The sequence below is a fragment of the Podarcis erhardii genome, assembly GCF_964252035.2.
Source record: "Podarcis erhardii genome assembly, chromosome: 4".
Classification (NCBI taxonomy): Eukaryota; Metazoa; Chordata; class Lepidosauria; order Squamata; family Lacertidae; genus Podarcis; species Podarcis erhardii.
The window spans coordinates 12,925,171-12,952,417 of NC_138508.1; the positions used below are offsets into that span (position 1 = coordinate 12,925,171).

Sequence of the window (27,247 nt, forward strand, 5' to 3'; positions counted from 1 at the left end):
AAGGCAATAAAGTGAGACCTCGAGATTAAGGCGAGACCTTAAGAATATTTCCCCTGCACTCAGTAGGACTCTTGACCTAAGGATGCTTCATTTTGCAGAGCACTGCTTTCTGTGTCACTATGGGGTTGTGTAATAACTGTTTTTACCCCTATTGATCACTTAAAGCGGCAGGAGTCCCTCCCAGGGATTGTCGAACATGGTACTCTTAACATTTCAAAAAGCACTTCAAGGAGAATCGCAAAGACAAACAATGTCGTGCGGGGAGATTTGAAATGAATGAAATAAAACAAAAAGCTACTTCAGTAATTGGGGGGGGGGCGTGCCTGCTTCTGAGACGTGATGAGGGAAACAGGAAGACATCTCAGTGCTTTCCAGGAAAACACCAGCATCGCAGAAACCAATGAGCAAGCAGGGGTGAGGATAAGTGTTATGTACTAAGCTTGGATCCTAGAACAATAGGCAGGTAGTATCCTAGAATGCAACAACTGATTGGCTTGCAGGAGAAGACCAATCAGGCTCCAGGAGGAAGTTAAGCAGCCTATTAGGCTGGTAATATCATAGAATGCAACAACTGATTGGCCTGCAAGAGAAGACCAATCAGGCTCCAGGAGGGAAGCAGAATCAGCCAATCTGATGGGACCCATTGTGTAAATAATGTATATAAAGGCCTGAGGTTTGGGGGGAAATACAATCACTGTTTTACAAGCTGCAATAAAGAGCATGAAATCACTGCAGGACTCTGAGTATATTTCAATGCACTACAGTGGTGCCTCGCAAGATGAAATTAATCAGTTCTGCGAGTCTCTTCGTCTTGCGTTTTTTTCGTCTTGCGAAGCACGGCTATTAGCGGATTAGCGGATTAGCGCTATTAGCGGCTTAGCGGCTATTAGCGGCTTAGAGGCTTAGAAAGGGGGGGGAAGGGAAAAAACTCGCAAGAACTCGCCCGACGTTTCGTCTTGCGAAGCAAGCCCATAGGGAAATTCGTCTTGCGAAGCACCTCAAAAGATGGAAAACTCTTTCGTCTAGCGAGTTTTTCGTCTTGCGAGGCATTCGCCTTGCGGGGCACCACTATACTTATTTCATAACAGGAGTGATGATGTCATCTCCTGGAGTTCCATTTACCAATCATCTGCATGCCAAATAGTTTTTTTTTTCTTTTTCTCAGAGAGAAACACAACAAATAAGTAAAGCAGAGAAGAGGCAGGTTACTGTCTTGCTTTTACTATCTGTATTTTAATATATTTGCTTTTTATATATTGTTGCAAACCTATTAGAGTTTAACTATTCTTTAATGATTACCTTGCATATATTTTTAGATTTTTGTATTTTATCTGTGTTGTTTTAGTTTTTGAGTCCCGGTCTGGGCGAAAGGTAGGTTACAAATAAATTTAACTGCAGCAGCAGCAACAACAATTGCATTAGCATGCAGGCCACTTTTGTTGCAAAATCTTCCAAAATCCCTTCATTATGGCCAACCAAAATGGCAGATAAATAGCCATTTTACCCAGGAAAAAAAATACAATTTTTACACGTTTGATCGCAGTATAGACATTTTGGTATTCATTTTAACCAAAGTAAGCAAGTGCATTTTGGAACATTCCAAGTCAAACAAGTGGCTACCTTTCTCAGTACTGTGCAGTGGCAAGCAGTGTGGCTTTCCAGGATTTTTGGCAGGGTTCTATCCTAACCCTACATAGAGATATTGTGGATTGAACCTATGGCTCTTCCTCACAGTTATTCTCACAGGTGGAGAGTTTCTCTGAATGGCCTTATACATCTCTAATGCAGTCTTCCACCAAGTGAACATTGCCTATGCTCCACCACAGAACGGGATTCAAAATAAGAAAGGAATAAATAAAATCATGATACATTACTCTCCCTATTTGATCACAGCAAGCTTCATTTGAGCCCATTAGCCCAATTACTTCCTTTCCGTTACACTTGTTGGTTTCTGTTTGCTGCGCTTTAGTGTGTAAAAATAGAACCAGTGCGAACAGGTTTTCTCTTAATGTACCAATTTGGCTCCAACATGGATTAAGCCAGCAGCTGTTTAGATAACCTTTGGCTCAAAAGCCATTGGCTGAAACTGTCCTGTCTTAACAGGCGCAACAGTGCTTCTCGCTCTGTATACATGATGCTAGAACGAGGTGATCATTTATGCCAGGCTTCCTCAACCTCGGCCCTCCAGATGTTTTGAGACTCCAATTCCCATCATCCCTGACCACTGGTCCTGCTAGCTAGGGATCATGGGAGTTGTAGGCCAAAAACATCTGGAGGGCCGGGATTGAGGAGCTGATTTATGCGATTGGAAGTAAATTTTATAATTGTGGAAGTCCTCTTCCCACCTAGCATTACCAAAGGAAATATCCTTGTTTAAGAATACTGACAAGTATGTGTATTCATACAAATATAAATTTCTAACAGATGGAATACGTTAATTAGGTATGTGTCAGATGCTGTTGCGGTTGCTCGAGAGTAACCAGGCAGGACTCCGACCTGTCTTTTACAGGCTTTATTTTGGTGCAAACTATTTACAGTGCAGAGCGTCATAAGTTCATGTCTGGCTCAATCATTAGCAGAATCCGGGAGTGGTCTGTTTTTGTACATCCCCCAACATAAAAGTTTCGTCACCCCCAGCCTTTTCTGCCTCTCCCTGCGTCTCAAACTACTGCACATGATGGGCGATGGGAGGGGTGTGTTTCCCTCCTCTCCGGCTTGCTCAGGCGCAGTGTTAAGGCTCTTGCTAGCATCCTCGTGTCTCTGCACCTCTTTTCCACTGGAGGTGGGGCTTTCCTCCTCGCCAGAAGAGGAACTGCTTCGCAAGATTTTCGGAGGTCCCTGTAACACAACTGCCCCTCCATCTCTCGACTCTGATCCGATGGCAGTTCCCTGACAGTATGTATTCATGTCTAATGAAGTGCCTATATCTACCATATACAGTGGTACCTCGGGTTAAGTACTTAATTCGTTCCGGAGGTCCGTTCTTAACCTGAAACTGTTCTTAACCTGAAGCTCCACTTTAGCTAATGGGGCCTCCCGCTGCTGCGCTGCCGCCGGAGCACGATTTCTGTTCTCGTCCTGAAGCAAAGTTCTTAACCTGAAGCAATATTTCTGGGTTAGCGGAGTCTGTAACCTGAAGCGTATGTAACCTGAAGCATATGTAACCCAAGGTACCACTGTACTTTCAACATTTCATTATTAGGCACCCCTCCTTGAAAAAACGCAATGCTGAAACAGTTCTAAGATGTCCGAACCACATGACAATAGAAGTTGGGATGTGTGCAGAGGAAGGTGGACAAGAGGATAAAATGCCTTATGAGGAATGGTTGAGAGAGTTGGGGATGTTCAGCACGGAGAAGAGAAGACTGAGAGGTGATAAGATAGCCATCTTCAAATATCTGTTGGACTTTCACATGGAAGATAGAGCAAGCTTGTATTCTGCTGCCCCAGAGGGTAGGACCCAATGTTGTTTTTCTGGGGGTACCCATACCCTTAAACATTTTGTGAATCTAAGTTTGGCCTCATTGAGGGGCAGTATTTCAATATGAGTAGGAAAATGAGAGTACAGTGGTTGTTGTTGTTTAGTCGTTTAGTCGTTTAGTCGTGTCTGACTCTTCGTGACCCCATGGACCAGAGCACGCCAGGCACTTCTGTCTTCCACTGCCTCCTGCAGTTTAGTCAAACTCATGCTGGTAGCTTCGAGAACACTATCCAAACATCTCATCCTCTGTCGTTCCCTTCTCCTTGTGCCCTCCATCTTTCCCAACATCAGGGTCTTTTCCAGGGAGTCTTCTCTTCTCATGAGGTGGCCAAAGTATTGGAGCCTCAGCTTCAGGATCTGTCCTTCCACTGAGCACTCAGGGCTGATTTCCTTAAGAATGGATAGGTTTGATCTTCTTGCAGTCCCTGGGACTCTCAAGAGTCCTCCAGCACCATAATTCAAAAGCATCAATTCTTTGGCGATCAGCCTTCTTTATGGTCCAGCTCTCACCTCCATACATCACTACTGGGAAAACCATAGCTTTAACTATACAGACCTTTGTTGGTAAGGTGAGGTCTCTGCTTTTTAAGAGGCTGTCTAGGTTTGTCATTGCTTTTCTCCCAAGAAGTACAGTGGTACCTCGGGTTAATTGCTGCCAGAGTTGTCTCACTTCTATGGGAGAGATCCAACCATTACAATAATGCTCTTTCAGGGTTGTGAGTTTGAGCCCCATATTGGGCAAAAGAATCCTGCATTGCAGGGCATTGAACTAGATGACCCTTGTGCTCCCTTTCAACCCTACAATTCTATGATTCTCACTCATGTACTAAGTTCCCAGGTGTCAGTGGTTGTGGCCAGAGGACACAGCTGAACACATGAGCTATTCTGGAGAAAGGGACTTCTGTCCTCTTCTCAAGGAGAGTCACATGGCAGGGCATAGTTGAGTGACACTATCCACCAGGGAATAAGTATGCTAAAAAATAAAAACCCCGCAGTAAATTATAACCTAGACCCCCCCCCCGCAAAAAAAAAACCTCCCCAGGTTGTTTTTGGATGCTTTTTACACTACACTATAAGATTAGCAATCGCTTTCTTGCACTCATGTTGCATTTGGGAAACAGATGGAGTTCTGAGCATAAGAGGGGCCATAAAATTTGTTGATCACCAGGACAAAACACATTTGTTACAGCATGTCAAAGGAATACAGAGCTTGGAAAGTCAGTGCTCACATCATTTCCTAAACATAGATACTTGATTTATTTCAGGGAGGAAATGGAACAGTGCAAGGTGTAATTCTGGCAGAGCTTTTCTGTGCGAGAAAACTGGCCAGCAAAGCCCAGCTTACCCATTGTGCTGTTCAGAAATGCCACCTGCACACACACCAGCAGCCCAAAGTGGTACAATCCATTCATCTTCGTCATCGTCATCAAGTTTGTCTTTTAAGGAGAATCAATGCGTCTTTCAAATCAAGTTCCTTGTTCTCTCCACACTATGACAGCACCTTTTATGAATAGGATATTTTAAAAGTTTGAACTCTTTCTATTTTAGTTTATTTATTTATTTCGACGCTGCAGGATTGCTATCAAAGACAAGAGCGCAACATCTTAGCTATTCTTTTCTGTGAGAAATTGATTGCTTATGAAGTCCTCCTTTTGGGTCTTCACATGAATATTTTCATTCTGAGCAGAATTAGAGCAACCCGGAGCATTTTAATGTATGAAAATGGTATTCCGGATTCATATATATTCCACTGTTCCTGTTTTCAGCCACAGACAATGTTTGTCCCCAGCATCCCACTGGCAAATAGATTTCCTTTGATCATTGTAGCATTAGTGATTTGAGTGATAAATATTACATCAACCAATACTTCTTCCTTTTGTCTGCTCAGTTTGAGGCTTTCAGGCAGATGCCTCCTTTGAGCCCAAACAAATTTATCTTACTATTAGTTTGGTTTGGTTTTATGCAGTGATATTTGCATTGCTAAATACACCTAGAGAAAAACGCAAAGGCCCTCTTCTCGCTGAAATTGTAAATCCATGTCAGGGCTGCAAATGGGGTTCAGAATTCCCCACAAATATGCACACACAATAATACACACAGAGAGAGAAAACCACATGAGTTCTAGCTTGGCTCTTTGCCTTGCATGCTACTTTTCTATGTGCAGGGATTCTGAGAGAAAGAGAGAGCTCATCCACACTTCTGCTTGTCTTATGCCGAGAAAGCATGGGTCGAAACGGTTTTCCCACTTGCCCCCAGTCTTTTCCCAGGGAAAACCTGCTTCTTAGCTTTTAATCAGAACAAACAGCAATACAGTGGTACCTCGGGTTAAGTACATCATTCGTTCCAGAGGTCCGTTTTTGTTTTTTTGTTTTTTAATAATATTTATTGAATTTTCCAGTAAAACATACCAATACAAAACAATTACAATAAAGACAAACACAAACAAAAAACAAGTATAATTCCAAAAATTATTTTCTCAACCTAATTTCCCCGACTTCCTCATACCTCACCATTTTGTATTCTAATTTCATTATCCCGTCAGCAACTCCATTCCCTTATTTCCCAATTTTTTTTAACAAATTCCATTCCTTTTCATACTCTAGTATCTCTGAAAACCACCATATTTTTAAATCCACGTCAATCTAACATTCCTTAATCTTATAGTATTTATTAAGATAGTCCTTAAATTTCTTCCAATCTTCTTCCACTGTCTCTTTCTCCTGGTCTCGAATTCTGCCCGTCATCTCTGCAAGTCCCATATAATCTGTCATCTTCATCTGCCATTCTTCCAGGGTTGGTAAGTCTGATGTCTTCCAATACTTTGCAATGAGAATCCTTGCTGCTGTTGTAGCATATAAAAACAAAGTTCTATCCTTCTTTAACACCACATGACTAACCATGCCCAGGAGGAAGGCCTCTGGTTTCTTCAGAAAAGTGTATTTAAACATCTTCTTCATTTCGTTATATATCATTTCCCAGAAAGCCTTAATCCTTGGGCATGTCCGTTCCGGAGGTCCGTTCTTAACCTGAAACTGTTCTTAGCCTGAGACACCACTTTAGCTAATGGGGCCTCCTGCTGCTGCCACACCGCCAGAGCAGAGATTTCTGTTCTCATCCTGAAGCAAAGTTCTTAACCCGAGGTACTATTTCTGGGTTAGCAGAGTCTGTAACCTGAAGCGTCTGTAACCAGAGTGTTATGTACTGAGTTGAATAGGATCCAAAATGCAGCAGTCTGATTGGTCCTAGAACAATAGGATTCAGAATGCAGCAGTCTGATTGGTCCTAGAACAATGCAGCAGTATGATTGGTCTGCAGGAGCCACCCAATCCAGCTCCAGATGGAAGTGAATCCACAACCTGATTGGCCTACAGGAGAATTCCGGAATTAGCCAATCACGTGCAGCCCATTGTGTAAATAATGTATATAAAGCAGATACTTTGGGGGAACTTCCATTCCTTTTCCCACTATGAGCTGAATAAAGAGCATGAAATCCCTTCTTGACTCCGAGTATATTTCACCGAGGTACCACTGTACAAGGAAAACTTAACTGCCATTTGTGCTAGAGAGCAAGGGGCAGCGGCGGAACAAGCCAATAGGGTGCCTGGGGCGGTGCGCCCAGGGGCAGGACCAGCCACCCACGGAGCGGGGCCAACCGGGGCAGGACACTCTGCAGGGCCTCTGAGCATAGCTGTCAGCGTTTCCCCTTTTTTAAGGGAAATTCCCTTATTCTGAATAGGATTCCTCACAAGAAAATTTGACAGCTATGCCTCTGAGGAGTCTGCCTGCCTCCTCCCACTCAGCCACCCTACAGCTGAGGGGAAGGTGGCGGGCGGACCGTTTGAGGCAGTGCAGAACCTGCGGGCGCCCAAGCCACTGTATCACTCCCAGGAGAGACGCATGGCTTGGGTGCACTGCAGGCCCCACGGCGAGTGCCGCCCGGCATTTTGTCACCTCCCCCTTAGAGGTGATATCCGGGGTGATCCGCCCCTGCCACAAACCCCTTTCTCTGCCCCTGGCAAGGTTGTGTGTGTGTGTGTGTGTGAAAGAGAGAGACAGAGAGAGTGAATTATAGTTTGTTAAGGGTGGTGGGAATCATAGAATCATAGAGTTGGAAGAGACCACAAGGGCCATCGAGTCCAACCCCCTGCCAAGCAGGAAACACCATCAGAGCACTCCTGACATATGGTTGTCAAGCCTCTGCTTAAAGACCTCCAAAGAAGGAGACTCCACCACACTCCTTGGCAGCAAATTCCACTGTCGAACAGCTCTTACTGTCAGGAAGTTCTTCCTAATGTTTAGGTGGAATCTTTTTTCTTGTAGTTTGGAACCATTGCTCTGTGTCCGCTTCTCTGGTGCAGCAGAAAACAACCTTTCTCCCTCCTCTATGTGACATCCTTTTATATATTTGAACATGGCTATCATATCACCCCTTAACCTCATCTTCTCCAGGCTAAACATGCCCAGCTCCCTTAGCCGGGAGTTCTTCCCTTCACACAGCTACAATTCCCAGAGTTCCCCAGGAAGCGAGATTGATTGTTAAACCCCTCTGCAAATTGTAGCTCTGTGGGGGCAATAGTGTGGGGGGCGGGGTCTCCTAACAAGTCCCAGCAGTCTTAACAAGGTACATTTCCCAGGACTCTTTGGAGAAAGTCACAACTGTTTAAAGTGGCATGGTACTTCTTTAAAGGTATAGTGCAGATGGGACCATTTCAAAGATGCTGTCCTTTGTGCTGCTATCCTGCTGCAAATGGTGAGGGACAGCCAAGTAACATTTCAGCATATGAAGCAGAGAAAGAAACCAAAGGAAGTTGATGGTTGTATCGGGGGCGGGGAGCAAAAAAAAGAAAACGGTAAGCAGGGCCGGATTTAGGTGTGATGAGGCCCCAGGCTTCTGAAGGTAATGGGGCCCTTTATATGTCCAGCTGCCCTTTGTCAACAACAAATTGTCACTGTTTTTTGTGTTGAATAATTGTGTTGGTAATTTATGGACTTAATAGGTATCTAAAGCCATTTGCACATGTTGCCATGCAACCAGTCCATGCAGAATTTAGGCACCTTATATATAGAAATGAGCAAACCAGTGATATTTTAGGAAGCAGGCTAGCAGGCGGGGCCTATGACTTACATCATAGGAGCCCACACAACACAAAACACTGTATGTAGGTTTTATTTTATTTGTTTTTTATATTATATTTTGGAAATGTACATCCAGGGGTTTTTTTCCCCTTTAATTTTTTTTTGGGGGGGGGGCAAGAGAGTGGGGGCCTAAGCTATAGCTTGTTTAGCTTATACGTAAATCCGGCACTGATGGTAACATCCGAGCAGTGTTTGGTGTGGCACGCCACACTGGTATGTCAGGAGAGGATGGCAAGTGTGGCAGGAAGATTCAAGGACAATCAGTATTATATTTTCAGAATGATTTGTGCTCTTATGTAGCTGCATTGTTTTATACTTTCTGGATGTCCCCTGATCATGTTCTAAAGCAGTTGTATCCCATGTTATGAATCAAGGACTGCAAGCAAATTTTTAATCTGAAAAGTGTGGCCCAGAGGTAAATGTTTTGAGAACCACTGCTCCAAACCAATATAGGCTGAGATCCCTTTGCATTCTAAGAGGTCCTTCAAATGCTAGACACAAACTCGATATTTGTGAACACTAGATACACATGCTATGATACAATTAGGGATGTTTCTCTCCCCCCCCCCAAAAAAAAAGCAGGAAAAAAGCATTCCAATAGTGTGATAATTCTTATCAATTGCCGCCTGACAGAATTTGTCCAAAAGCTTTCCAGGAGTCATTATATTCTTCTCGTATTCACTCCCCCAACACCCTGCATGCCATCTCTTCTGTTTTTCTGCCCGCTGCAATTATTTCTGAATTAATTATGGACCATTTGTTCCTCTTTTTCCTTTCCCATCGCTCATGGCTATCAGTTGGTTATTTACATTGGATTTTACTTCTGTAATGCTTTTAACTGTTAGATGAGGACTCACTTTAACGGCACGACTGATAGAGCACAGCTCTCTGCAGGATCCAGGATATTTTTTGCAGGCCCTCTGCCTGGTTCCCTGTAACTTCACTTCTTGCAGTGAGTGAACCACCAGAAGGCCCTCGGAGCTGGACCTCAGTGTCTGGGCTGAATGATGGGGGTGGAGAAGCTCCTCTGAGTGTACAAGACCAAATCCGTTGTGGGATTTAAAGGACAGCACCAACACTTTGAATTGTGCTTGGAAACATACTGGGAGCCAGTGAAGATCCTTTAGGACCAGTGTTATAGGTTCCCTGCGGCCACTCCCAGTCACCAGTTTTGCTGCCGCATTCTGGATTAGTTGTAGTTTCCGAGTCACCTTCAAAGGTAGCCCCACATAAAGCGCATTGCAGTAGTCCAAGCGGGAGATAACTAGGGCATGTACCACTCTGGTGAGACAGTCTGTGAACAGGTAGAGTCTCAGCTGGTGTACCAGTTGAATCTGGTAGACAGCTGTGCTGGACACAGACTTGACCTGCACCTCCATGGACAGCTGTGAATCCAAAATGACTCCCAGGGGCACAATTACCCCATTCAGGACCAGGGAATCCCCCAACCCCCACTTTCCCACCTTCTGTCCCCCAGAAACAGTACTTCTGTCTTGTTGGGGCTCAATGTTAACCCACTGACTGCCACGGAAGGTGCAAAATGTAGTTTGGCAACATCTGAAGGGGTCTCACTACCCGTGAGCTTGTGAAATCCTTTTCAAAGCCACTGCTATTCAAACTCTGACAGCATCTCTAAGCTCTAGCCAAAACAGCTTTGCCCCTATTATCTTCCATTCCTTGTTAGAATACAAAGGCATGTCTTGTTAACAGCGGTACGACCGTTATATAACTCTGCACATCAGGGTCTACTTAACTTTGAAAAGGATCTTGTGAATAATAATATAGACATTATAAATATCACAGTGGAAGATCTTGATTGACAGGATGAGACAGCTCTACCCATTAAGACGAGCCACAAAAGCTAGCGGGGACTTCAGAGGTAATCAGACTGCAAAGCAGAACTTCTGGCCTTTTTCCATTATAGAGATGATAAAATCCAGCTACTGTTGTTCCCCCGCCCCTCCTTTTTAATATTTCAGTGTTGAAACACTTTAATTTAATTAAATGCTCTCTCTGAAAAAGGAACTGATTTGCCATCTGTATTAAACGGTCTCTTACCCAAAGGAGCAGATGATTAGCTTCGTTCCATTTTCGGTGTCAAGGAGATCCGGAACTGGGCAGCAGAAGGGGCAAGGGAGATGATGAAGGACGAAGAAACACATCCTGCAGCTGTAAAGCAATGCCACATCCCACCTCCAGGGAAACCTGGAGGGGAAACAGTGGTGCACTCTGTTTTAGAGCAGGTAAAAGGCACCCCTGCCCATACGGGCCAGTCTCGCCAGACTCTAGGGTTGCGTGCCCATCTCACTTAAGAGGCCGGGGGCCAGCGCTGTCCAGAGACACTTCCGGGTCACGTGGCCAGCGTGACAAAGCTGCCCTGGCGAGCCAGCACCAGCGCAGCACACGGAAACGCCGTTTACCTTCCCGCTAGTAAGCGATCCCTATTTATCTACTTGCACCCGGGGGTGCTTTCGAACTGCTAGGTTGGCAGGGGCTGGGACCGAGCAACAGGAGCGCACCCCGCCGTGGGAATTCGAACCGCCGACCTGACGATCGGCAAGTCCTAGGCGCTGAGGTTTTACCCACAGCGCCACCCGCGTCCCTCAGGTAAGAGCAGGTAAGAGCAGGTAAATGGAACAAGGGTGGTGCTGTGGTCTAAACCACAGAGCCTAGGGCTTGCTGATCAGAAGGCCGGTGGTTCGAATCCCTGCGACGGGGTGAGCTCCCGTTGCTCGGTCCCAGCTCCTGCCAACCTAGCAGTTCGAAAGCACATCAAAGTGAAAGTAGATAAATAGGTACCACTCCGGCGGGATGGTAAATGGCGTTTCCATGCGCTGCTCTGGTTCACCTTAAGCGGCTTAGTGATGCTGGCCACATGACCCGGAAGCTGTACGCCGGCTCCCTTGGCCAGTAAAGCGAGATGAGCGCTGCAACCCCAGAGTCGGCCACGACTGGACCTAACAGTCAGGGGTCCCTTTACCTTTTACCTTTAAGAACACTTTAAAACAGAGATACATGATTCCAGTGAAATCTTCTCTATTAGGGCAATCAGGGCACTACCCGACCAAATTCATGCCACAATCACACCATACACTTAAAGCACTATGATGGCACTTGAAGCAGTCAGGTTCCCCCCCCAAAAAAAAAAAAAAAAAAAAAAATTCTGGGAACAGTTGTGTGTTAAGGGGTGCTGAGACTTGTCACGAGGCCCCTATTGTCCTCGCAGAGCTCCAATTCTCAGAGTTCCCTATGAAGAAGAATTGAATGTCAAACCATTCTGATTATCACAGCTCTGTGAGAAGAATAGGGGCCTCCTAACAACCCTATGGAAATATTTTGGGGAGCCATGACTCTTTAAAGCGCCATCATAGTGCTATAAATGTATGGTGTTGATGTCATTAATCAGCCAGCTCCCAGGCAAGGGTTGCAGCCAACTGAAGAAAGCAGCCAGGAACAGAGAGGGTTAACTGCCATGCAGGATGGGCATTGACTAGTACCAATTTCCCCACCCCTTGGAATGCTGGCTGATAAGGGAATGGTGGTGAGCAAGCTAGAAGGCAGTCAAAGCTCACCAGAAGCACAAACAGGCAGGAAAGAGTTAAGAGACAGCCTCTCAGAGAATGGTGAAGAGGAGGGAGCTGACCCACTCAGTCTGAGGTCTTGACAAATGGGAGGGCTGCAAGACAGGAAGCAAAACAAAAGGCGTATGAAGCAAAAGTTCAGTTGCTTCTGGTCACACTGGAAGCAGTCTTCAGACGGGTCATCTTGACTGTGCTGCTGGAGGCTTTGTTACAGCCATCCAGAGATATCTGTTGTTTTTGCAATAAATCCTCATTTTTAATTAATGATGCTTGCAGTGTTATCAAGCTGGAAACTTGGACGCATGACAGTAGATATGGTCTCAGTCTTTCCTCAGTCAGCTCCCACCTTCCTGCCTTCTTACTTAAAACCAGCCCAAGCCATGAGGTTAGCTGTCAGCTTCCTCCTCTTAGGTCTCAGTGCTGCCCTTGTAGAACTCTGTTTGGGCTCCTTGCCTTCTGCTCTTCCAGTCCCAATGGGTACCAGCCACAACTGCATGTTTCTACAGATTTATTGTATCCAGCATGCTTTGGAAACCACACTGTGAGGTTGGGGAAGCTATCCTGGAGAATGTGGCTGAGGAATGGGACAGGTGTCAGGTCTGGTCTATGGGCAGTAGTTTGACCAGAGTGAGGGGACAGCTCAGGCCAGAAAGCAACCAAGGGCTAGTGAAGGCTGTTTTAAAACTGGAGATATCTGTCCTCTACACCTAGTTCTTAAAAGTATTCTAGATGCTGTCCATGGTACCAACGAGGGTTTCCAAACAGCCTTCTAAGCCCATTCCACAAACCAAGTGGTATGTTATGTGAGCATGGATAACTGGCCAACTGGTGTGTGCAAGACATCCTTCATGCCACAGAGACCACTTCAAAGTTAAAATTGGATCAGGTAGTCTCCCCAGGTTGGGATGGCCCTGACCTGTTAGAGAAGGGCCAACTCATCCAGAAGAGACTCAGTTAAGATGCAATATTTAAGGTGCAAATCGATTTAAGTCCATTGACATCCATCAAACGGAAATCAATTGGACCCACACACTTTAAGCCACTTGTGAAGTGGGCTCTAAAATTTTTGGCATCTGATCCAAAATGCCAGAGTTACTTAAAGGAGCTGGGTGGATGATTCTGTCAGTTTCAGTTCCCCTCTGCTTCTCTTTTTTCCCCAATCTTAAGTTCGGTTCCCCCCATTTCCACATCTGTTTGCAAAAAAAATTAAGTCCTCCTGAAAATTGACCACCAGTTTTGTGTGAATTTCTCTCAATATGCACATTTTTGTATGCGATGTAGCTTAAGATAATGCATTTTTGTATATTATTTTCACCAACATGTGCATTTTAATGCCTGCCTTGGCTCAATATATGCATGTTTGCAGACATTGCTTGACTTGCCTGGCTGGAGAACTGCATGGCAAAACCGCAAGATGTGAGAATTTCATAGATCTGCTGACCCTCCATGTACATACTGTTTTGTTGTTGTTGTTTAGTCGTTTAGTCATGTCCGACTCTTCGTGACCCCATGGACCAGAGCACGCCAGGCACTCCTGTCTTCCACTGCCTCCCGCAGTTTGGTCAAACTCAAGATGGTAGCTTCGAGAACACTATCCAACCATCTCATCCTCTGTCGTCCCCTTCTCCTTGTGCCCTCCATTTTCCCAGCATCAGGGTCTTTTCCAGGGAGTCTTCTCTTCTCATGAGGTGGCCAAAGTATTGGTGCCTCAGCTTCAGGATCTGTCCTTCCAGTGAGCACTCAGGGCTGATTTCCTTCAGAATGGAGAGGTTTGATCTTCTTGCAGTCCATGGGACTCTCAAGAGTCTCCCCCAGCACCATAATTCAAAAGCATCAATTCTTTGGCAATCAGCCTTCTTTATGGGCCAGCTCTCACGTCCATACATCACTACTGGGAAAACCATAGCTTTTAAAACATATTCTAAAACATATTGTTTTAGAAATGGCAAATTTGTCAGGTTCACCTTTAAACACAAACTAAACTGAATTTCTCCCCCTGCCCTATTCTCGGGTAAACATAAATAGGACTGCAAGGCTATGAATCTCAAACCTTCCTCAAACTAAAAATCCACAGGATCTTTTTCTCCATTTTCTGTCCTTACCTGGTATCCCTGGCAAAGGAGGAGTTAAGTACCCAAGACTCCACAGACCTACAAACTGTGGATTTCGATGTTATGAGCAAATCACATTAAGTTCTTTTTTTTATTAGTACAAGTCAGAGCAATTCTAAACGAATGGTTGACGTTAACACGTTCTTCTTTACCTTGATCTCTCCTAGGATATTCTTGTAAACAAAGCATTTTATAGGAATGAGGTTTTACCTATAAAACCTTTGCTAAATAAGTTTCTTCTGACTGCCTTGTTAAAAAGTCCCTTGGTCAAGGTAAATTAAGGTTTGCCAGACAAAATAAGGGAAGAATAGACTATTTCTAAGAAGGGGTTGTTGTTTTTAAGGTCCCTAAAGTTAAAGCAAACTTTCCATCCACCATTTTGAAACTGAACAGATCTTTTCTTGGCACTGTCATCAGTTGTCAAACCATCAGTTCCAATGAATGATATTTGACAGCAGCTTATTTATATTACTTACTAGTTATCTGCATGACTGTATTTTATGCTAGGTATTTGTATACAAGTGCCCAAAGGAACAAAGAAAAAATTAGAACTTAAAAACAATTTGACACACAGACATATACAATACAGTCAAACCTCTATTTTCGAACGTCTCAGCTGCCAAACATTTCAGAAGCCAAACGCCAAAAACCCAGAAGTGAATGCTTCGGTTTTCAAATGCTCCTTGGAAGTCAAACTGCTTCCGAGGTACATTTTTCATTTTTCCCCCCATTGACTTTGCAGCCAGCCCTTTGCTCCTCAGTTTTTGAACATTTCAGTAGTTGAACGGAATTCCGGAATGGATTATGCTCAAAAACCAAGGTTTCACTGTAATTGCATTTATTAAATGGGGGGCAGGGTGAAATTTTAATATTTATTAAAATTATTATTTACAATTTTGATAGCCCACCAAATCACCAAAGATTTCTGAGATGTCTTACAAGATGCGGTCACAACTACAAGAAGAGAAAAAACAGATTACCCAGTATTATTTTTTTAAAGAAAGGTTGGAAGGGACCCCAAAATATCTATAGTCCAACCCCCCGCAATGCAGAATCAAATCAGTTTCTTTAAATGAAATGCCCATGTAAGCCAGAAGTATTTTATCTTGTAATCAAAACTCATCAGAGCAGGATTATAGTAGTAACCTGGAGAAGGATGGCCAGAGATGGCAAGATGCTCGCAGAGGAGGCAAATGAGAAGGTGGAGGTATTTGGGTTAGTATCTGAGTTTGTCATTCCATGGCAGACTTTGTGAAATGAAACTTCCTCCTCTTCTCTCTCCTGCAAGCTACCCATGTTCAACCTCAAAATTTGAGGAGGGGAAGGAGAAGTCCCACTGTGTGACTAAATCTCCATACATGCAGCCTTGGGATACAACTCTCAGATCTTAACAACTGGACAAGTTTATATGAAAGAAAGTGGTCCTTCAGGTATCCCAGCACCAGGCAATTTAGAGCTTTGGGGGTCAAAACAAAATTGTGTTTTGAATTTAAATTGTGCCCAGGAAAAGAAAAGTGGCTAGCCAGGGAAGTTATCATTCCTCTGATTTTTATCAGCCACCTTGCAGGTATAATCTGAGCTGATTGAAATTTTCCAAGCAATCTCCCTAGGCAGTCCCATGCACTGTGCATCACCAAAACCTAACCATTGCATAATCTTAGGGATACTTTGGGATGTAGCGACTCTGAGAAGAGCACAATACCAAATCTGATAGGATCTGGTTGTCCGGCTCTGTGACACAATCTGTCAAATTAATTTATTCTGATACTTTTTTTCCCCCCGTTTTTTGGCATTTTATTGAAATCCTTACATTCTGTATGAAGATATGCTTTCAGCGGTGATACACAATACTGTAGCTTTGGAATGAACACCCTACTGGGTGTGATTTAGGCACTAGTCCATCCAATTTGCAACACCTGATGAAAGATCCTATCTGATGCCTTGCAGGAGACAAGAGCTAAGATATACAAAGCAGGAACCGGGGAGAGATTTGGTTCAACATGCCAGTGATTACTGGAAACTCGGATTTTCTCCCTGAAGCCACGTCACATGAAACGAGAGAGAAAGAGAAGGAAACGGAGAGCAATTATTTCCAAAAACCTGAAACGTCTTTTCCTAATGTTTGCCGAACTGTGTTTAGGTACTGCTTTAACTCATAGGAGAGATAGCCATAAGAAACATTTGCTGTAAGTGGATCTAACTCGGGGAGCAATCTTAAACTGGCATAAAAGAAAGCTAGTGCGAAGTTACACTGGATCCAAACTCTGTTGAGCAGCATGGCTGCTGTTGCTGCTCAGCCTAAGATGGGGGAGGGAGGCTATGCCAGGTTCCCAGATCACGTGACTCAGCTGAATGGGCTTAGGATCCAGCCTAAGTCCCCCCTCTCTGGTCCCAACCCCCCTGTATCCTTGGAACACCCTCTTTTGGGGACTGGTTGGTTCCTGGCTGAATGGTTAAATGCGAGAGCAGGAGAACTATGCATGCCACATCGAGGTCCTTGGGGAGAAAGGGGTTGTATAAATGCAGTGAATAAATAAATACAATTTAAATACGCATTTTGCGAGAATGGGGGTGTAAATAGAGGATTAATAGGAGCTGATTAATAGATCCCCTAAGGGTATCCCTTCCAACTCTACTATTCTATGATTCTATATGGAAGCAGAATGGAAAGGAATTTTGAGTATAATATGACATGGCTGGAGGAGACTCTTGAGAGTCCCATGGACTGCAAGATCAAACCTATCCATTCTTAAGGAAATCAGCCCTGAGTGCTCACTGGAAGGACAGATCCTGAAGCTGAGGCTCCCATACTTTGGCCACCTCATGAGAAGAGAAGACTCCCTGGAAAAGACCCTGATGTTGGGAAAGATGGAGGGCACAAGGAGAAGGGGACGACAGAGGACCAGATGGTTGGACAGTGTTCTTGAAGCTACTAACATGAGTCTCACCAAACTGTGGGAGGCAGTGGAAGACAGGAGTGCCTGGCATGCCTGGTCCATGGGGTCACAAAGAGTCGGATACGACTAAATGACTAAACAACAACATGACATGGAGTACAGTGGTACCTTGAGTTACAGACGCTTCAGGTTACAGACGCTTCAGGTTACAGACTCCTCTAACCCAGAAATAGTACCTCGGGTTAAGAACTTTGCTTCAGGATGAGAACAGAAATTGCGCCGTGGCAGCGCGGCAGCAGTGGGAGGCCCCATTAGCTAATGTGGTATCTCAGGTTAAGAACAGTTTTAGGTTAAGAACGGACCTCCAGAACAAATTAAGTTCTTAACCTGAGGTACCACTGTACAAACAGATGCCTTCCCATGATATGTCAGCTGGATGTTGTATTTACGTGACTTCCCCACCCCCCACCCCTTTGCCAGAGACACTCGTTTCCCTCCTTTTGAATTCGGCTGACCTTCCAGAGATTGCAAGAACAGTGTTTTACCAGGAAGCACGAACCCCAGAAAGAGATTGTTTGTACTCTCTGTTTAGTTCAGTCAAGCAGTATCAAGCAACCTCCCAACGCTGGCCTGTCATTAATCACCACAAAAAGGGTATGAGGACAAGAAAAGAAAAGAAGAAAAGAATTGCAATCAGATAGAAGGTTCTGGAAATTGAAGGAGAGAAAGAGAGAGGGGGAAAGAGCCCGTGCCTGATAGAGGAAGAAGTAAACCAAGCTTGGCAGGCTGTTTGGATCTGGAGAGTCCCCTTTGTCTCGCACGATGCTTTTAGCCTCCCTCAAAGTGATCGATACAAAAATCAAATGCATGATCTTTGTTTACATCCCAGGCGCAGCGGTGTGAAAATCTTTGCTTGGCTAAGGAGCCTGGCGTCATGTGATGGATGCCCTGTTTAAATGACGACTTTGAAAGCTTTCGCAAAACGCTCTGACAGAGGACTCGCTGGAGAATAAATGACTTCCCCTTAAATTACAAGTGCCTGGGTTTTCCAGACATGCAGTGTGAATGTCGCCCTATAAATTCAATATATTCCACCACTGCTGGGGGCGAAGGAGCCATTCTCAGTAGAGGGGAAAGACATCTGAAATTGTCTCCTGACCCAAGGTGATTGTCAGTGACGAGGATGCAGAGGGGAAAGAAGGACAGAACTTTTTCTTTTCTTTTCTTTTCTTTTCTTTCTTTTCACCCTCCCATCTTACACAACTTGTTTGTGACAAACAACCCAAATTGTGCTTCAAGCTTCATTTTGCCATGCCGGCTCTCAGCGCAGAGGGAATACATTAAAAATCCATTCAATGCATTCAAGTGTGTACGGTGTGTTATGCTTAAGAATAACTCCATTGCATTCCAATGTCGCTCTTTGGCATGTGAAGTCTTTCGTGGAAGTTTAAGCCTTAAGGTGATGCAGCTGAAGTCACTGGGATGTCTGTACTCCTTGAAGAAGAGGACTTCCTGCCCCACTAGCTGTATATCTTTCTTTCTTTCTTTCTTTCTCTCTTTCTTGTTTCCTCTTAAGGTCACCTATGCTCCAGGCTGTGTTATAGATGTAATAATGGTTGCTGTTTTGCTCCTTGGTGCATCTGCCTGAACATGCACCTCGAGGACAGCATTTCTGATAATTTCTAGTTGCTGAGTACCTCTGCCCTCTGAACCCATATATAAACAAGAATTCTTGCCAACGCGTATATATGAAGCCAATGGTTATGTTCTTTCACTACTGTCAGAAGCAGTATGCCTCTGAATACCAGTTGCTGGGAAGAATCATAGAATTGTAAAGTTGGAAGGGACCCCAATGAAGGAATCTCACTAAAGTCTTTATGGCAGATGGCTATTCGACCTCTGCTTAAAAACCTCCAAGGAAGGAGAGTCCACAACCTCTCAAAGGAGACCGTTCCACTGTCTAACAGCTCTTACCCTCAGAAAGCTCTTCCTGATGTTTAGCCAGAATCTCCTTTCTTCTAACTTGAAGTCGTTGGTTTAGGTCTTACCCTTCGGAGCAGGAGAAAACAAGATCTTTTGGAGTGTTCATGCTATGGGCCCCTCCATCACATGCTCAGGTTGCATATATGTGTAAATAAAACCAATGGCAATGAAACTTGTCCAACTAGTTCAGCAACCTCCTCTGTTCGATTCCAACCTTTCTACCCTTCAGAGCAGGAGAAAGCAAACTTGCTCCATCTTCCATGTGACTGCCCTTCAGATCTCCTCTTTATTGTTGTTTGGTTGTTTAGGCGTGTCCGACTCTTCATGACCCCAGGGACCAGAGCACGCCAGGCACTCCTGTCTTCCACTGCCTCCCACAGTTTGGTCAAACTCATGTTAGTAGCTTTGAGAACATTGTCCAAACATCTCGTCCTCTGCCGTCCTCTTCTCCTTGTGCCCTCAATTTTTCCCAACATCAGGGTCTTTTCCAGGGAGCCTCAGCTTCAGGGTCTGTCCTTGCAGGTCTGATTTCCTTCAGAATGGAGAGGTTTGATCTTCTTGCAGTCCATGGGACTCTCAAAAGTCTCCTCCAGCACCATAATTCAAAAGCATCAATTCTTCAACGATCAACCTTCTTTATAGTTCAGCTCTCACTTCCATACATCACTATTGGGAAAACCATAGCTTTAACTGTATGGACCTTTGTCGGCAAGGTGATGTCCCTGCTTTTGAAGATGCTGTCTAGGATCTCCTCTTTGTCTCCCCTTATCCAGGCTAAACATATCCAGCTCCCTCAACTGATCCTCATAAGGCTTGGTTTCCAGACCTTTGGTCATCTTGGTTGCCCTCCTCTGCACATGTTCCAGAGTGCAGAGTGTTGTTGCACTCAGGTTTTGCTTGTAGGCTTCTCATGGACCTCAGTTTGGCTGCTGTAAGAGCAGGATGCTGGAGAAAAGGGGGCATTGGTCTGATCCAACATAGTTAGAGAATCATAGAGTCATAGAATTGTAGAGCTGGATGGGACCCTGAAGATCATCCAATCCAAACCCCCGCAATGCAGGAATATGCAGCTGCCCCATATTCTTCTTATGTTCTCTGATTTGAGTCAAATCATCATCATCATCATCAAACCTTTTATTGGCACCACATACAAACATCCGTAGCAAATCAATACAGAATTACCACCTTCCCAGTGACACAAAACATTTGTCAAATGAAAGAGGCAGAGCAGTCTAACATTACATCTCTAGGTCTCCAGGGAGAGCAGACATCTGCAATATGTTTCAACGACGAAAAACCAGATAAAGATACTTAGCCACTAACTTGGTGAGCTCCTGATTATTCCACAATAATAGAAAATGTATGACCTCTAACTCTGGTTTCCATTTGGGGATGCAGTGTTGATCTTTTTATTTTTCTTAACGACCTCGCTTCTTTACTAAAACAGGTGGCTGCCCACAGCCCAAAACTCAACGCATCAAGCATTCCCATCCTTCTATACGCAGATGATATGATTTTGCTTTCACGGACAAGAATTGGCCTAAAACGTTTGAGTCAAATCATTAGACACAAGGGTTACCCAAAGTATGGAATCCAAGCATGTCTCTCCAAAACTCTATGATTCTATGATAGCCAGCTGAAAGTACCAGAGCTTTGCTCTCTTTCAGCAAGCCACAAAGGGGGGGGGGGAACAATTTACTTTATATGATCTCTTCAAAATGCAGTTGAGCAAACTAGCTGGTGAAAGACGATGGCCTAAAGGATCTGTAAGACATTTGTCAGTTCTTTATCAGCACCACCGGAACTGTGATGCAGTGACACATAGATTTTATTTATCCAGCTGCTGGTTCATTTGAGACCAACGCCTCACGCAATTCCAACTCACTCTACTAATGTTATTCCGGCATAAAGAAAATGCTGCAAATAAAAACGCAAACCTATTTCACAAACCCCATCTTTCCCTTCCAGATAGATTAGTCACCACATTTTATAGATTCAGAAGCACAGCTGAAGCATAACTATATAGAAAGATTACATTAAAAATCCATTGAAGACATTCAAGTGTGTATGACATATACATCTTAAAACATCACCCAAAATCCATTCCAGCTGGAAAAGGTACAGGGAGGGGAATGTAAGTGAAATAATCCTCTGTATGTCTACTCAGATGCAAGTAAGGTTCAGAGCCACTTCAGGCATCCTTTCTATTCTGTATGCTTGATTTTTTGTGTTTCTGATGCTACAGGGAAAGGTTAAAGATGATCCTGCTTTCAATATTACTTACAGCCACAAATGTTTCAGGACAGAGATTTTGGTGCCTGTCCTGTAGCTTCCTGCAGAAATTCCACAACTTTCATAGCACAAATGTTCTAGACTTTTTTGACTTGGTTTTGTTGTGATACAACACAAGATGCCAGATGGCACTGATGTGGTAGCATTGGGGAAGAATCATGGAACAGCTAGTGACATAGAATGACGTTTAGAATATAAATCCATGACTAATGCATTATTATTGCGTCAATGATATGTTGCAGACTACACCTATGGGGAGAAAAACATCCCACAACAGTCTGAATCATAGAATTGTAGAGTTGGAAGAGACCCTGAGGATCATCTAGTCGAACCTTCTGCAATGCAGGAATCTCAGCTAAAGCATCCATGACAGATGGCCATCCAAGCTCTGCTTAAAAACCTCCCAGGAAGGAAAAGGAAAAGAGGCTGCCATGTTTAAAACAGGCCCTTAACATGGGTGCTGGACAACACAACCATTATTATTGGTGTGTTATAGGACAAATCTCTTCCTGTATTCCCACAGCAGACATTTTGAATGTACTGATTGTTGTAGCATTTATGTTTTTTACCAGCAGCAAAGTATTATAATTAGGTGAATGGGGATTTGTGGCCACTTAATCCTCACCCAGAGGAACTAAGTTAAGGCTGATGCATTTTTAGATCAAAGCAATAACTTTATTTACACTCAATGAAGTTATAGCTTAGTGCAGGGGTCAGCAAACTAAGGCTCGGGGGTTGGATGCGGACCCCCAGGCTTGTAAATCCAGCCCACAGACCCTGCCGCCTGCTCGGTCAATCCCCCCTCACTGCGTGAGGACTGACTTCCATGACGCTAGCATGGCTTCTGGGCAGGTGGCAATGCTGCGCAGCTTCAGATTGGCTCCATGAAGTTCCTGCAGACAATCCGAACCCTCGTCACCCGCACGCTGAGGTAAACCTGGTATGGCTATGGACAGAGAGGCCAGCGGGCGGGCGGCAGGTCTGGGCCATGCCATGGGCATCGTGACAGGCATGTAGCAGGACTTCAGCCGGAGCTTGGCATGCCTGCTGGCCCCACACCTGGTGCATGGCTCGGCGCTGCTGCTGGTGGCACGCTTGGTGGCCACAATGGAGCAGCTGGAGGACGAGCTGTGTGCTGCCTGCCCGACGTTCCGCGTGTGCGACCTGCCCACTGACCTGGCCTCGGACGATGGACTGCAGCGCATGGCGCATGCCACCTGGGAGCTCTGTGAGGACGGGCCGACGGAGTGGCTGCTGCCAGGGAGCGGGTGGCACTGAGACGTGCTCCTGAGCGCGTGCAGAATGCATTCCTCCTCCAGGTCCGGAGGCAGCTGTGGGACCGGCTTGCAGGGTGTTTATATTTTTCAAAATATAGTCCAGCCCCCTCACAAGGTCCACAAGTGGATGAAAAAGTTTGCTGACCCCTGGCTTAGTGGTTACTTTTGGAAGGCACAACACTTTGCTTCAAACAAAGCTTACAATCAAGCTTCAAACCCATCATTGGACAGAGAAACTCTTTCGAGGATGCCTATTATCTGACACTACCTGTAAAGCACTTCCAGCCCCATCTAGAATCCTAACCTTCTTCACAGGTAGGTAAAACCTCTTCTGATTCATCTCTAACTGAGACAATTCACTCTCTGACCCCATTGACAGATTAATCCTCTCTAAGTCGGCTCCGAAAGCCAGAGGTCCCCTTCTACCCATCCAGTTCTTCTGACCCCAGGTCCCTGCCTAACCCATGGGCAATCCCTGTTTGCACTCTTCTGGACATTCCCTATCTGTCAGCATCTAACTTCAATTCTACTCTTTCTCTCCAGATTGGCTGATGAACTCAACAACTCCCATTGGTTGCTGGGTCACCAGGAGGCAAGTGCAGAGCCTGTTTTTCACCTCTCTCGCTGATCTCTTTGTCTTCCACCCTACCAGTCCCACAGAGTCTGGTTCTGATAGGAGCTAGAGTGCAATATCTGGAAGCTTTCATATAAATGTCAAGCCTCGGAACAAATCAAGTGCATTTTGTGGAGCTCGATAAGAATGGGAACCTTCCTTCCAAAATGTTAGTGTCATGTTCACTGCTCGTAGAGCTCAGATCTCCCTCGCTCACATTAATACCAGGCTGGATTTATTGTAAGAGTGTTTAAAACGGCTACACTGACAGGTGCTTTATGAAGTGTGAAATTGTGTCAACGGAGCAGGGAGAGTGTGTCTCAAAGTTAAAGGTGATCAAATAAGGAAACGATAGACAAGCAACACCTTCGGTGGTTGATGAACATGCAAACCAGCAAGGGTGGTGGTGTTTTTCAGCAAACAAGAAGCTCAGCCAGAGCTGAACGGAAGGCAAATGGATGGTTAAAATTAGTTGAGCTGGAGCAAGCCTAAGGACTAGGCAGGCTGCTATGTAATGGCTGGTTGCCAGTGTATGTCAGAGGCTTGCCATCTTTCAGCTTTGCTCCCATTGCTGGGAAAGTGGCCAATCTGATAAGAAGGAAAGATCCAAGAGGAATGATCATGTGATGCTTGTTTCAACCCTATAGTGAATCAAATGATGGCTGCAGTCTGTACGTGATTTGGGATATTTCAACAGAATTGCATTAAACGTACGGAGGCGAAGCAACCCGATCCATTCAATGGGGAATCTGTGTCATTCACACTTCATCCTTCGCAGCCTTCACTTGAAATTTGCTCTTTTCCTAATTTTGCAGTGCTGAATTGCGAATTTTGCAGTGCTAAATTGTGAATTTTGCAATGCTAAATTGCAGTCAACAAATGTGTACAAAAAGACATATGCTGTGGTATAGTGTCCCTAAATATGCACATACTAGTGAAAATAACATAAAATTGCAATGTATGTGTATAATTGGCAAGATTGCATGTGAATGTGTAGATTAGGGAAAACTTGCATGAAAATGCTGGTGAATTTTCAGAAGAAATTCTTTTTTAAAAAGAGCCCAATGTGATGTGGAAACGTAGAGGGCTGAACTTAAAGTGGGAAAAATGAGAGACCGGCCGAACGAGCTATGCAACTTAATGAATGAATGGGTAATAAATTTTCCTATTGCAATGTCGAGGTTGAAAGCCAAGCTACCGTATTTTCCCCTCTATAACACGCAGATTTTTTTCTCCTAAAAAGGAAGGGGAAATGTCTGTGCGTGTTATAGAGCGAATGTGTGGTCCCTGGAGCCGAAAAATCAGGCAAAAATCAAATCGCGGCGCTGCACGGAGAAGGGAAACCTGAAAAGAGGAAGTGGCTGCTTTCCTGCATTCTGCCTCAGGGTCTTACTGCCCACCCTCCTCTGTTTCGTTGCTGTGTTTGCTGAAACGGAACAAAGAGCAGGGAAAGCCCCTCCCCTCCAGGCAAGCAGAGGGGAATTCCTCTCTGTGCTGCTGGGGGAGAGGGAGAGAGAGGGGGGAAGGGAGAGAGAGGGGGAGGGAGAGAGAGGGGGGAGGGAGAGAGAGAAGGGGAGGGAGGGAGGGAGGGAGGGAGGGAGGGAGGGAGGGAGAGAGAGATATGGCTGGCTTGGGTGGGGGAAAACTTTTGCCTTTCTTTCCTCCCTCCTGTTAAATCCCTCTCCTGCATTCTTAGCCAGCTGCTTCTCTGCACACCCCTCTCATGTCCCTTCTTTGTTTTTCCTTCGCTCCCCACTTAAAATGTGGTTACAAAGCATAGATCCACATGGATCCTCAGGATCTTTGCATTGGGTCACCCCAAATTCACCATAAGATCACATAGCATGTCCATGGCTACAGCCTGCCCCCCCAAAATCACACACCCACTGTTGCCTGGGGCTGCAATGGTGCAAAAATGTTGTTACAAAGCATGGATCCACAGGGATTCTCAGGATCTTTGCATTGGGTCACCCCAAATTCACCATCAGATCACATAGCATGTCCATGGCTACAGCCTGCACCCAAAAAATCATGCACCCACTGTTGCCTGGGGCTGCAATGGTGCAAAAATGTGGTTACAAAGCATGGATCCACAGGGATTCTCAGGATCTTTGCATTGGGTCACCCCAAATTCACCATCAGATCACATAGCATGTCCATGGCTACAGCCTGCACCAAAAAAATCACGCACCCACTGTTGCCTGGGGCTGCAATGGTGCAAAAATGTGGTTACAAAGCATGGATCCACAGGGATTCTCAGGATCTTTGCATTGGGTCACCCCAAATTCACCATCAGATCACATAGCATGTCCATGGCTACAGCCTGCACCAAAAAAATCACGCACCCACTGTTGCCTGGGGCTGCAATGGTGCAAAAACGTGGTTACAAAGCATGGATCCACAGGGATTCTCAGGATCTTTGCATTGGGTCACCCCAAATTCACCATCAGATCACATAGCATGTCCATGGCTACAGCCTGCACCAAAAAAATCACGCACTCACTGTTGCCTGGGGCTGCAATGGTGCAAAAACGTGGTTACAAAGCATGGATCCACAGGGATTCTCAGGATCTTTGCATTGGGTCACCCCAAATTCACCATCAGATCACATGTCTGTGGCCACAGCATGAAGCCCAAAAATGATACATCCACTGTTTCATTCAGAATGTTTTTTCCCTTGTTTTCCTCCTCTAAAAACGATGTGCGTGTTATGGTCAGGTGCGTGTTATAGAGCGAAAAATACGGTAAATGAGACATGGGGTTCCACATCTCTCCTTCGGTTTATTTATTCTTGAAAATAATCCTTGGAGGTTGCCATTCAACATGGGATAGGGAAGGGTGAAGATTTTGTTTGGCCTGCATTTTGCAGCAGACAATGTCGGGATCTCCGCTTGGCCAAGCTGATAAAGCTCATCTTCCGGAATCGTCTCCCGACGTGATTAACGACCTGAGCCTTTGATGAGGCCTCAGGCACATTCCCATCCAGCACAGAATCAAAGCAGCACACGGAAGTGATGAGATTTATGGCTACATGGCTAAAGAGTTTTATTTCTTGCTACGCAGACAGAAAAGAAACATCCTCTCTCTGTGAAAGCAGAGAGCAACTGAACAACAGAGGAACAAAGAAACAGAAAACCAGTACGTCACATCCATCTCCCATCTCCCGTGAGACTTTCAAGAGCCTGGACTGTCTCCGGAATGTGTGGAATGTAAATAGAGTCTTGTGACTCCAAAGCACTGCTCAGTGGCAAACAGAAACTAACAGACCAACCTGCTCCAACATTACCAAGTTTGCTCGCAGATCAGGACTCTCCTGTCTGAAATCCTGAAGTAGACAATACTGAGCTAGATGGACCAGTAGCCTGATTTGGTAAACAGCGGCTTCCTATGTTCCAAAAAAAGAGAATTAGAAAACAGAAAAGGGTTGAAAAATGCAGAAGAGCTAGGGGTGAGCCAATGGAGGAAAAAACTGAATAATATTATCATTTTAGAATATCTAATTGTGAAGACACAGAATGAAAGGAAAACAAATTCCTTCCAGTAGCACCTTAAAGACCAACTAAGTCAGTTCTTGGTATGAGCTTTCATGTGCATGCACACTTCTTCAGATACCAAGAACTGACTTAGTTGGTCTTTAAGGTGCTACTGGAAGGAATTTGTTTTGTTTTGACTATGGCAGACCAACACGGCTACCTATCTGTAACAGAATGAAAGGGTTTAAGGTCAGTGAGAAAGAAGAGGATTGGTTTGAGAAGATATTGAATTATTTGGGTAGGTTCGAACAATTTGGGGCAATTAAAATGTTAAAAGTTAAATAAACCTTGTGGATGCAGGAGTATATAAAATTGTACATATGGTTGATTTGAATATGTTATT

General features: G+C 44.8%; 1 long non-coding RNA gene across 1 annotated transcript in view; it reads right to left on the bottom strand.

The window, feature by feature from the left end:
* Positions 1 to 26,759, bottom strand: part of LOC309341401 — a 74,163-nt gene extending 47,404 nt beyond the window's left edge. The window contains exons 1-3 of the long non-coding RNA XR_014156303.1: positions 26,643 to 26,759; positions 12,190 to 12,293; positions 10,676 to 10,822 (exon numbers count right to left, since the gene is read on the bottom strand). This is a non-coding gene — a long non-coding RNA (uncharacterized lncRNA). The remainder of the gene's footprint in view (positions 1 to 10,675; positions 10,823 to 12,189; positions 12,294 to 26,642) is intronic.
* Positions 26,760 to 27,247: the final 488 nt, after the last annotated feature.